This window comes from Haemorhous mexicanus, chromosome 8, assembly GCF_027477595.1.
Source record: "Haemorhous mexicanus isolate bHaeMex1 chromosome 8, bHaeMex1.pri, whole genome shotgun sequence".
Lineage (NCBI taxonomy): Eukaryota > Metazoa > Chordata > Aves > Passeriformes > Fringillidae > Haemorhous > Haemorhous mexicanus.
The window spans coordinates 3,701,710-3,715,004 of record NC_082348.1 but is presented as its reverse complement, the minus strand read 5'-3'; the positions used below and the strand labels follow the sequence as shown (position 1 = coordinate 3,715,004).

The 13,295-nt window shown below is 38.0% G+C and overlaps 1 protein-coding gene across 12 annotated transcripts in view; it reads right to left on the bottom strand.

Annotated features, from left to right (window-relative positions):
* Nucleotides 1-13,295, bottom strand: part of GTDC1 (glycosyltransferase like domain containing 1) — a 170,129-nt gene that overhangs the window by 95,339 nt on the left and 61,495 nt on the right. The window contains exon 2 of one of the 12 annotated variants that reach the window (XM_059852531.1): nucleotides 2,838-2,907. The exons of the other annotated variants lie outside the window; for them this stretch is intronic. The gene's annotated coding sequence lies outside the window, so the exon portion shown is untranslated. The remainder of the gene's footprint in view (nucleotides 1-2,837; nucleotides 2,908-13,295) is intronic. 12 annotated transcript variants of the gene reach the window in all.

The following is a 13,295-nucleotide window of genomic DNA, read 5'->3' as shown; positions in this document are numbered from 1 at the left end:
CACATGTTATCATAACAGGGTTTTTATTTATAATGCAACCAGGGAAAGAAAAAGAAATAAAGGATCTCAAGCTCTGCAGCTTGGAGCTCCTGACATGGGATGTAAGGGACGATGCAACAGCTGACACAAACAGGAGAGAACTCAAAGAAAAAGAGAATATGTCAATCTCATGAGAGAATTTAACAACCATGGAAATTAAGCCTTTTGCCCATTTTTCTTCTTCAGCTCCTGGCTGAGAGTTTTGCAGGGTTAACAATGACATTAGACATTTACAGTCATGTTTGGTCAATTTACACAACACAGATCTGACCCTTGAGAGAGCAACCCATACCTCAACACTGCAAGATGCTGGTATTTCCCCACATGCAAAAATCCAATAATAAAATAACTTGATAAAAATACTTCTAGGCTTCCATATATTTCACAAATCATGCTTTCCCAACAAATCTCACACGCAGCTATCATTTCAGAATTTTTTTTATCATTAAAAAAAGCATCCAGTGCTAAATTCCCATTACTACCCCAGAAAATGAAAGAGATATATCTGCCTCTGGGGTTAAAATCATATGTTAAAAAGTCAGAACACCACATCACACGCTTTCTAATCTTTAAGAATAAGAAACTGAGGCCAAGGCTTGTTTATCAAGGGCCACCAAGTGAACCAGTGAGAAGTCAGGAGCCCAAGCCAGAGCTGAAGATAAGTGAATGTCATGGTCTAGTGATTTAATCAGCTCATGTAAGATCATGTAAGTTTTTATGTATCTTATGGACCCTGCTCACCACAGCACCTGACTAGTTTCCCAAAATATTATCTTAGTGAGAGCACACAGAGTGATTCAGCATTTTCAGATCTCAGATCTTCACTCCCAGAGAGATGTACGTGCACAGATGTCTGCATGCGTGCACATGCAGATACACAAAGCATAAATACTATATACGCACATATTTTCTACCAAAATCCACCAAAAAGCTATGAAACATTCTGAATTGAGCTATTTAAACTGTGGCCAGGAAAACTGTTGACAAGAGCTAATTTGTTATTGAAAAAAGATTGCGCATCTCTCCGTGACAGAAACCTAAAAATCTGTTCAAGATGGCTGGGCAAGGAGATTTCATATCTGCAAAGGCTGAGCAAAGTAAAGTAGTTTTTGGTAAAGGTCTCCAAACAACACCATTTTTCCAGCAATGCCTTTGAACTGCACATAAAACCTTTCAGGAGCTCCTGAAAAGGAAACTTGACTCAAGCTGTTTGTCAAGATGACTGGAGATGTTCTTTGGAAAGTATTTCCAAAAAGTTCTGGAGCAATGGTAGCTGTACAATCATATGGGATTAATTTTCTGTATATATCTCTTTATATTGCTGGAAGAAACAAATTACCTTGAAAATTCAAAGATCTTTATACAGCCCTGTGCTCCTAGGTAGAAATATTTAAGTAATCTTTACTTCTTGTCAAACACTGAAATGGATATTAAATTATATTAAATTATTATAGATACAAGTAGTAAAATTTCTTTTCTGCTTTCTCTGTTAGCTCCTGCATCTTGGTATTTCTTACACAGAGTATAAAAGATATTTTAATATTATCTTTGATTTAAAATGCTTCTTCTATTAAAATACAAACTTTGTGCTGGATGTATAAACACCTGCCCAGAAGTCTCACAAATTTTCCCTGTAAAGGATCACAGGTTTAGAAAAACAGTATTTATTTCAAATATTCCTTTCCCTTTCGGGATGCCATCCCTTCAACCACCTTTTTTTTCTCCTTTAAAATAAATAAATATATGAACAAACCATACAGAAGGAAGGAACTTTAATATTTCAGCCCCAACTGAACCTAAAACTCCCTGCTAAGCCAAATGACCCCACTCATATGTGCTCAGCACAGTGGGAGCTGCCCCAGCCTGCAGGTACATGGAAGGGGTGAAATGTTCCCCTTGGCTTTATATATGAAATTAAAGAGAAGAATAAAATTAATGTTTAAAAGAATGGGAGGGGGAAAAAATAAAATGTGGGAAATGTTCCCATCTCCTGTTCCAGGACCTGTGAATTGACTTGATGATAAAGTACAATCTGGTAGATAAAATATTAAAAATTCATTTTTTCCTTCTCTCTTGTTCCTGTGTATTAGCAGAAAGAACAAAATGAAGGAGCAAAGAACTGGTGAAAAAAAAAATCAAGCCAGAATTACATCCGTCAGGGTGATGGAGTGCAGTGTCCTGCCCAGTCCCACCGCAGACCTCCTCAGGGCTACTGTTTCAAGTAAAAATTAAACAAGATGACACAGAAACAGTCCAAGATTGACATTTTCCAGCTTTGTGTCATGTTACATTATTTGAATGGATCTCAACTTTTTAAAACATCCAAAGGAAAGCGAATGAGGACTGAATAAAACAAAAAAGACTTGTAAGAAATAAGACTCTCACTACAAGGAAGAGAGCCACCCATGTTGATACTACCAAAGGTAAGAATATTTTTAAGGACACTGTTACCTATCCAGCCACTCTTTTTGTTGCCAGATTAATATGAAAAAATGGTTATTATTCTACCAGTATTTTTGCCCTGTGACTTTACTCAGGTTGTGTCCATAGGTCCATCTCAAGGGTTGCTGATGAAACCCAGTGTCCCCCCGCAACAGAGCTCCTCTCCCAACCATCTTCAAGGTCCAGAGTCAACAGCACAAGGGCTCAGTTTTATTGGAAGGATAAAGCCCTGAAACTACTGAAAAAGCTGTTGAGAAGTATGAAAAATAATATGCAGGATTTTTTCCCTCAGTTACCAAGAAATTCGAAGCAGCCAGCAATCAACCTCACTCTTCTCAGCACTCAAAAGCACTTACAGAAAGCCTGTTCTTAACCCTGCTGCACAGGAAAATCTCCCTTTTATCTTCCATTTATTTTCATTTTTACCTGAAAGGCAGAAAAGAGTTGGGGTTTATGTACACCAAACACAAACTGGACTTTTTTTGCAGTGCATTAGACTGCGGTCACCTTCCCCCCATATGAATGCATACCTGAATTTCCACAAAAAAAAAAAAAAAAAAGGCAACAAAAACCCACACAAAAAAACCCCTAAACCCAACAATATTGCCCTTCTGATTTAAGCATGGCCTGTTACTCAATGTAACGTTCATCTATACATGTTCTCACTGTTTAAGAACTCGGCGCAGGTGTTATTAATAAAATAAATTTATTTTTAAAAAGGATGCTATTCTATAAGCTTTGAAGCTCACACATAGTCTAACTTAAGCCAGCTTGGGCTCATCTGGTCTTTAAATGAGCCCTTTCATGTGGTCAGCCCACGAGCCATACGTACTGCTGCTCAATCACGCCACTGTACATCGTCAGCGCGAGGATGATTTGCATGATTTGCATTTCCTGTGCGCTCCAGCTTCAAGGAGCTCTAAGCACCACGTACAAAAGAAACCACCGCCAAGTAATGCAAAGATTTTTTACTTAAACCAGATGAGACTGTTTCAGTCAGCCTTGCCAATGGTGAAAAAGGGAAGGAAAAAAAAAAAAACCCAAACCCAACAAAAAGAGGGGAGGAAAAGAAAAAAAATCTCAGGGATATCCTGTTAAATAAGGATTTATTTGGAGGGAATCTGAACCTTAGATTCATACTCTTACTTTTAAAATATAAAAAGCTCTATGAGACCCTTAAGAAATATGGCCTAGCAGAAAATAATTCAGTTAAGAACTTTTCTTCCCCAATATTTCTTAGCTTTTGGCACTACATTAAAGTTAGTAATTTATTTATTTATTTAATAGCACATAAATGGATTCTGATTACATTCCTTTTCATAAGGTAGAAAAACTAACCTAACTAAACTGAATTCACTGATAGCTGGTTGATACTTGTCCTACGAATAAATCTTTTATTTTATCCCAAACGATCAATAAAACCTACTGGACAAACAGCTAAGACAGAAACAGCATTACAGTGGGCTTCAATGAATAAGAACTAAAATTAAAAAAAAATGTACCAGAGCCTCGTTGTCATGAAAAACAGAGACAGATGGGGAGCCAGACCTATATGATGCTACAAATAGATGAATATCTTGTAAGGATTTCAACAAATGTTATAAGACCTAGTCAAAAATTGAAAAAGTACAATGCACCAGCACAAGCAAATCTGAAGCTCACCTGAAATCCAAACCATATTATCATCATTATATAGACTATCATGTTTCAAAAATAATAATACAGATTAAAGCCTTTATAAAATCTCTTCTAGATAACAGCACAGCTAAAAATGTCATTATTCAGTACAAAGAAAATAAAATTAAGGAAGTTTGCTGTACCAGCTACTTTGGAAATGAGGCGCATCCCGTCCCCAACTTAAAAATACAGGTGGGTGGGTGCACTTCACGTTCCAATACTGGATTGGATGGCAAGTCTCCCTTTAAACTGGCAGATAAATTGAGATGACTAAAGGCTATCAGGCTGACTGAGTGAGCTGCGTGTGCCCAGATACAGAGAGTAGTTTGACAGAGACCCAAGTCAGGCTGCTCCAGGAATCTGCACATCATCATGCTCCGGAAAAACCACAGCAAACCCCTGGCGCTGCCGCTTCCAAAGGACATTTGATTTTAGAAAATTAAGTTGCATTTTCTTTGGTTTTGGTTGGTTTTTTTTTTCCTGTGTTGTTCAAATGGAACCAAATACAAGATGTGGGCGAAACTGTAACTGAGGGGTTAAATTCTGTCTTGAACACAAAAATTCCACTTATTTCATTGTTGTCTGCAAATATACAGTCAAGAGCCACATTTAATCACCACGCGTAGTTTCTATATTGTGACTGTAAGATTTAGTAATTGAAATGGCTACCAGAATAAAACTGCACTCTGTCATTTTTCCACTTAGACAGCCCCTTTATAATGCTCTTAAAGGTCAGCTAATTTTATTATGGAAAGTAACTAATAACCTTTATTAATTCTTACGCTCGCAGTTTTCGAACACGTCAACCAAATAAATAATACACTGCAGGAAGACACCACACAAACCAAGCTGTTGAATACAATCTCTCTGCATTTGCAACAGACAAAAGAGGTCATTAGAAATGTAATACATGGGGTTTTTTTGCTCTGGAAATTAGGAAAACATGGATAGACAGAGCTTTTTAAAAGTCAGGCTGCTGGTCCTCCCCCATACTCCAAGATGCTGAGACCACCAAATGAGGTGCTAAATTCACTAATATTTAAGCACAACCACGTTTCCAAATGTTATGCAGCACCTTTTCTTTTTTTCTTATTTTCTAAATTTGCAGGATGTGGTTAGTATTGGAGACCACAGGAGTTTTGCTTAGAAACTTTTCTGCTGTCTTTCATTTAATAAAATGACTGAAAAATATGAAAGTATCAAAGTCAAAAATATAGGTGTTTCTATTTTATTCTTACTTTATCTCTTGCATGAAAAGCATCATTTTCTTGCACACTATATAAAATGACACAAGAATATTCACATTTATTAAGGAATTTTGCTTTCCTTAAGTGGTTCAGAATCCAGAACTGCTCATGGTCAGCCTCTCCTAGCAAACTGCTTTGAGTGAGTTTGTTCCTAAGAAACATTACTGCACCTGAAACTAAAAATAGATGGTTATTTTCAGTCATTTAATCACATGAGGAAAAAGACACAGTTTGTACCAGTCTTCTTTAATTTACAAAATAATTCCATAACGAGCCCTCTGTGTTTATATCATGAAAATCCCTGGCACTCAACCTCCAGGCTCACACACCGGCTGCAAGTGGAAGCAAAATGGGGTTTAAAAGATTCCAGCAACAATAGTCTTGTGACTAAATCAGAAACAGAAGCACAAGTCATGAGCCAAACAGATACCTATCGGTTTCCTTGAGCTTAATCTGATTAAAACATGGCTCTCAAAAATGTTAAATAGAATGCCACGTCAGAGAGCTGGCAAATGATAAAAATAGTTCACGACAGGAAATCATTATTAAAGCAGCACTACTTGTGTATCTGTTATGGAAATTTCCCTGTAATTTTTCTAGGTTTCCCCTTATGCTTTTTGTTGAGTTGATATTACACTTTTTTTTTTTTTCCCTCAATGGCATGTAAGTTTGAGATGTAAAAAGAAAATTATCACTGCAATTTTCCAACTATACTCTGCTCAATACCATCTCAAGTGTGTCATACATCATCTTGTCATTCACTTGAACAAGAAATCACATAATATGCAGAGGTAAAAAATAATTCGAAATGGGGAAGTGCCACTAGGGCAAAACCACATTCATATGCCAACACAGGAGAAAACTTAAAAAAAAAAAAATAGATTTCATCTTAACTTCAAGGACTTTCACAATGAAAGCATCTTAAAAATACTTTATTGGGGGAAAAGTTTCAATGAAGAGCTGCTGGGAATCACAGTAACTCATTCTAGAGTTCACCAAACAACATTAGAAAAACAAACCATTGAGAATATACCATTACAAATCAACCTGAATGTTTTTAAATACTTACACAATTAAAAGAAGATTTAGAATACTAAGAATTTTTTTTTAAATAAATTCAGTATTTCTATCCTCCTACTATTACCACTCCCCTCACAAACATCCTCCAGATTATCCTTCAGAGCACCCCATAAAATAAAAACTAGAGTTGTAGCATCTTGTCCTCACTTCAGTTACATAATCCAGAAAAAGCTTGTACAACCAAAAAACCCCAACCAAACAAAAAATAATCCCTAAAAATACTTTCACAACACCTTATCTTACTCTAAGGCTAAGTCTAATTCCTAAGTCCCTATTTTTCCATACTGAAGAGACTTCAACAAACTTGAACAGCCCCCCCCCAAAACCCTCTGGATTCTTTTTAAAATGGCACTGATAGGAAAAAGCCTCCATCCATCAAATTAGCTTTTCATTCATTCAGTCATCTAATGATGACTGAGGCTTCTCCCAAGAAAAGCCAGGATTAGACTGTAAATGATGCAGTGCCTCTCCATCAGGACACCCAATGTCCCTCCTGCACCTCCACTTCTCCTCCCTCTGTTCCCTGCACCCAGCAGCCTCTACCACTGACACGGACACTTAAAACAGGCAGGGCTTTTTTTAAATTTTAGGTCAAACTCATAATTATTTGCCACTGGCACTGTCATAAGACAAACACATGATGTGGGGGAACAACGAGGTACTTCAGAGACAGGTCTAGATGGAAGTAGGGCTAATCTTTAATTAAACTCCAGCTAATGCCCACCTAAAATCCAGAGGTGACAACACAATCACAGCAATAGTGACAATTTTTAAAGACAGCAGAGTCACCACATGTTTTGCAAGTGTGTCTAAGACCTCCTTGATTTTTGTCTTGGATATTTAGCCAAGCTCTGCCTGACTCAGCATGAAAAGGAATGTGCATCCTATTAACAGCAGTGCTTAAACCTTATTCCATAAAGAGTTTTCCAAGAGCACTCACATCTATTCTTCTTAATATCCCTCCCACATTAAGAAATGATTATCTAATACAGGGAGTAATCAGCTCATGGTCTTACGACAGTCATCCTCCTTGACAAAGCAGGGAAAAAACATCCAACTGTGAAGCATTAGAAAGTCAAGGTTCAAAACATCCCCATTTATTGAGATCAATGCAAATTTATTTAGATCTCCATGCAACAAGACCAAGTGATACAGACTGGTAAATTCAAATTCCCTACTTCTGCAATGGGCCTTCACCAGGACACACAGAAGGTCACAGTGAAAGACACACAGCCTCAGCTGAGGGAAGAAAAGCTGATGACAGCTAATCCAGAACAGGTTTAAACATTAATTTTAACACTTTACCACATCGGACCATTGTTAAACACCAAATTTCACATTGTCCTGCCTGTTTTCTGATCTGAAATACCAATATAGAAGAATGGACTAATAGATGGTTAATTTATTACAGTATTACATACCCTTTCAGGTGAGAACTGAATGGCAGAGTTCAGGTGCGCACCAAGAGCCATCCAGATGGATGCAAATTTGTTCCCAACATCCCCTTTCTCATTCCATAGCCCCTTTCAGATCCATTTTCTGAGTATTACCCCAGGAAATTAGACATACAAGAGGAAAACAGACATTTTTGTGGCGCTTAGGAGCAAAAATACGTATGTGTAGAATTATATAGAGGGCCAGAACACCTCCCATCACTGCAGGCTAAATGAGTCATCCACTTCAGAATAATGACCAGTAATTAAACAAGAATCTGTAAAGCTGTTAAGTGCCTTTAACAATTCCAACCTATGACACTGAAGGGGTACAAGCCCCCCATGTACTGAAACCATCCATATGATGTGTCATACAGCAGAGCCTCTCACAAAACAACCTCTCACCCATGGAAATGCTTCTCCCCAAGAAGCCAAACAAAAACAATTTAAAATATTTATGGCCATAAATTTCAGCCCTGCTCCATAAACTGATGAGGAGACATGACATCATGCTAACTACCTAGACCTGTCTGGTTGATAACAGTCCCAGGTTTCAGGCTGAAGACTGAACTGCAAGAGTGTGGAAGGGTGTGAACCTACAGGTCAGCACAGATGCTGATCACAAATCTGACTGGCCAAAGCCAGAGCTGACACTCCAGCAAATATAGGAGGTCTGGCTGTGCAGGACTGACACCAAAAATACAAGTCTTGCAATATTTTTGCCTTCTTTTCAACCTCCTTGGACTGGAAGTAGAAAGGTTTTCCTTAAAGGGACCTAATTGCTTCATCCTCCAGTCCCTCTATCCACAGTTCTCTTTTCATGTAGTAGAGATTCCATATATTTCCCAAAGCATTAGCAAAATAATAGCAAGCTCCATGCTCCAGTGGGACATTTCTACCTGTTTTTTATCAGCATGGCAAGCTGCATCTCCCTTTGCTCCATGGTTGCTCCTACATTTCCAGACCTCAGCTGCATACCTTAGGTCTCCATTGCTTGACTAAAGTCCTTTCATACAGGTAATTTCTAAATCTTGTCTAGAAGTATTAGTTTCTCCCTTCCTAACCCCTTACTTCTCTAAGTGCCAAGCACTTGGCTGGCCAATATTCCCAAATCAGGCTTCAAAGAGGCAATTCTGAATTGTCTTGACTCAGGTTGTGACAGGAAGGGGCAGAGGCCCCCAAAAGCGTGGTGCTCTGCTGCTGCAGGAGGGAGCAGATGGCCACCTTCCAGATGGCAGCCAACCTCATCTCACCAACTGCAACATCTGTACCTTGAGTTACATCCCAGAGGATGGTCCTGACACAGACTGCAGGTCACTGCCCACGGCCCCTGGCCACACAGCTGCTCCACAAGCCAGAGCATTTTGCAAAATGCAGAATGACAAGACTGAAAAAAGGTTACGACTAATTAAAGTTTGTAGCAAGGCACAGTTGAAAGGGAGTTCAAAAGTGGATGCTAGGGAGAAATCCAACTTAAATATATATATTTTAAATGTTTCTCCAATCCAGCATTTTGTCCCCAGCCACAAACATGCCTTGCTTTCCACATGGCACCTTGCAAACCTGGAATTAAGATGTGAACCATGCAAACCCAAGCAACCCTGATGGTTTTGCTTCCAGGTCACCTCATGGCACAGAACGAGCTCATTTTTCAGCTTCCAGACCAAAAGTCTCTAAAAGCACTACAAGAGCACTCAAAATGGACTGGATCCAGCTTTAAACATGATAAACTTCCCAAGGCTCAGTGAAACAGTGGTCAATGAATTTTAGCTTGAAGTAGTGAAGAGTAATTTGTGAGTTCTGTACCATCTAAGTCTAATTTTAACACAGCCACAAATTATATTGTTTCTTCACATGAACTTAATTCAACTCCTCGTTGGGGCAGTTAAACTTGAAATCTACCAACAGGAAAGAGACTAAACAGTTTTTTCTGCCACAATAAGAGGCTGATATGAATTAATGTTTTCACCGCTTTTACAGTATATATTCATCTACAGTTTATTTTTCTCATTCTGAATGCATAATCTCCTCAAAAAGACTGTTTCCAGACATTTAAAAGGAAGAAAGTGTGTTTTACAATAGGGAAAGAGAGCACACTACATTTCAAAATCCATTAAAATATAAAATTCTGGTTACAGGCTCAACAATCTGCCTAATTAGTTTTTTCTAATTAGCAGGATGCTCTAACCTCTTTAATAAGACTTCTGTGGACAGAATGTTCCATACTGGTTATCCATCTGAAGAAAAAACTAAACAAATACTTCTGAAGTGCAGCTAATAGAACAAACGTGGCTGGGCTTCATGGTCAGAAGGCTGCTCTGGCATATAATACTAGCAATCTGCAAAAACATGAATTATTCTACCTTGGACACACTACTGCTCACACTAAAAAGCCCTCTGAATTTCAAAGACAAATAAAAGCTATTATATGCAAGTGTCAATGAAGTTACAGTTTTAGACCACACGCTGGAAGGCAAAATAAATAAAATAATATTAAAAAAAAATAAAATTAAAAACAAAATAAAATAGGAATGGACCAGATGGAATAGAAAAGTGAACTGAAGAGATAATGGGAAGGCAAATACCACAGTGATGCTGTAAGAACCCAGAGCGTGGTTGCAAAGCTCTTTGGCTGCGCAGCAAAGCATTTGCCCAGTGCACACAGCTTTTGTATCTTCCTCTTCATCATTCAGAGCCTTAATCTGTACCTAGCAATTAATAGGCAGCCGTATTGTCTCCAAATCCCATCTTATCCAACAAAAACCATTTTCATTATTCCTCTATATCAACCATGCTGTTTAAAAACTCTGGGTTAAGAGAAATGGGGAGCCCCAGCAGTATCTGTGACCAGAGGAAAACTCTGGAGATAAAGAAAACCCAGTCCTCTGCTCCATTAGGAGTTTGCAGAGCAGCTGCTGAGCTTCATCTCAACAGCTGAAATATCCTTTATACTCCTTAAAAACGCAGGAAGCACACAAGCATCTCAAACTCCCTCCCTGCCACCAACTCATTCACCCCGATTCCACCCATGGCCCCAACATGTTGGTCTCATCACCCATCAGCAGACAGGAAAGCCATTATACTCTTCACTTTTTTCCAATCAGTATCTAGGAAAACAAGAGCCATGTGCAAAATATAATCTAAGAACAGTCCCTTGAAAACCTCCTGCTAATGACAGGAGGTACAGAGGCACCATAAATATTGACTTCAAACACGCTGAGCCCCAGAGACCCCACGCACTCCACAATGTCAATGACCTTCCATGCAGCTGTTAGCATTGGAAATTAGGATTTTTCAAGTACAGATGCTTACTTTAATGCTGAATTTATATTCCACTCATCATAGCATAGCGTGGTTAACAGTTGGAATTGATGCTCTTAGAGGTTTTTGCCAACCTTAACAATTCTGAGACTATGATTAAAATTTATTATTTTTTTTCTGTACTAAAATGTAAAACCATATTAAAATATTTTCCAGTGTGTTTACACCAGAATAAGTTTTAATTCAATGCAAGACCACGCTCCAGGTTCTCTGCTCCAAGTTAGAAAAAAAAAAAGGAAGAAAATGTAGGTTTTACTATTTCTAACTCATGACGCAATTTTCAATAATTATATTAGACTCCAGTTTTCCAGATTTTTTTGTGGCGAATTACTCTTTTCTGACACTCCTCCCTACCACTCCCGCCTATGGAGCTTTTGGGGACAAGACCTGAATGCATCAACAGCCAGAGAATCCACCGAAAACCAATTCCAGACCTGGCCCACAGGATCCTCTGCAGGACTGGTACAAAACCTCCGAAGAGCAAGTTCTGCTGCAAGCCTGATTCCACCTTGAGTAGATGGCAACACAACGGTCTGGAGGAGGTGAAGGTGAGGGCTGTGTAAACAAGTCCTCTTCCAAAAAAGTCTTTTGACTGGAAAACATCACTTGAGTCATCAGTGACCACAAGGGCCAGTTGACTCCACACAAGTGAACTTCTCCCAGTCAGGACCTTGAAGACTTGTGGAAGTCATGGAGAAACACGAGGACACCAAATATGTGCTCCTGGGATAACTGAGAGTCACAAATACCAAAAGGTGCCCAACATCTGATGGTAACTCAAGTTCTACTCAAAGCACCTACCTACCCTTTTTCCTCTCACTTTGACACCCCACAGCTAAGACCTGAGGATGCAACAATAAATTGGATTAGTCTAGGATGATGGCAACAAAGAAGGAATTCAAGTGGTAAAGTAAAAAAAGAAAAGAACCACAAGAAAATGGTCATTCTACTACCAAAGGGGAAAAAAACCCTTCAAAAATGTACCAAAATCTCCCCCAAAATTCAACGTTTCTTGCATAGTTTTAGTGTCTTCAGCAATATTTCTCAAAATACATTTGGAAGAGAAAATTTTAAACCGTTAGGTTTTTAATAAAATTGACTACCAGGAAATTTCTGCATTAAAAATAATTTAAAATAATTCAGCTCCTCAGGGTTTAAGCACAGAGATGTTGCTACGCATGCTAACTGCTCCATGTTTAGTGAGTTACAACTCTTCTGTCACGAGTAGGAAATGCATTTTGCACACAAAAGCCAAAGGCACTGTCAAACCTGCAGCAATCTGCAGAACATTTGGAAAAAAATGCCTGCAAACTAACTGTTACTAGATAATGGTCCCATTAATCATTCTTAAATTCCATCTTTAATTAAAAATGGGATATTCTCTTACATAAATAAAAAATTACAGATGTTCTCAAATTACTCCCCTTCAATTTTTTTAGTTTTTCTATATATAATATACATAAACTTACGTGTCCAGAATTTTTTCATGTTATTACATAATACCTTAATACATTAAGATTTTTCCATATTCTAACTAGATACATATAATTTTCCATAAAGAGTCCTAATATTAAAAAATATTAGCACTCAAGAAAACACATGAACAGAAATCAGTAGGAATGCCATTTAACTGCAAGAAAAATAGAATTTCAAATGAATTTTCTATTGTTCTACCCATAATCATTTGCACTTTTTCTTTTTAAAACAGTTGGCAAATCACTAATTTAAAGGACTGATGTAGTTACATCAGGTAAGGTGTGAGAGACACAATAGCTCCACTCTAAATACATTTTCCCCATATAATTCTTTGACATACACTTAAAAAGAATGAATTCTTCCAGTTATTCTGCAACAAGAAAACCACATATTTGCTTTTGATGTTGTGTCCACTGTTGTTTCCTTCATCCTTTCTTCGAGTTGCAACTAGGCAGAAATATAAGTTCAAGCGTGCAACAAGTAAAATGGAAATTAAGAGAGCTAAAACAAAAAATGATGAACAAGAAGGCAAGGTTATAAACATAAACAATAAAAACAGCCAGTGCTCTGAAATGGAAAG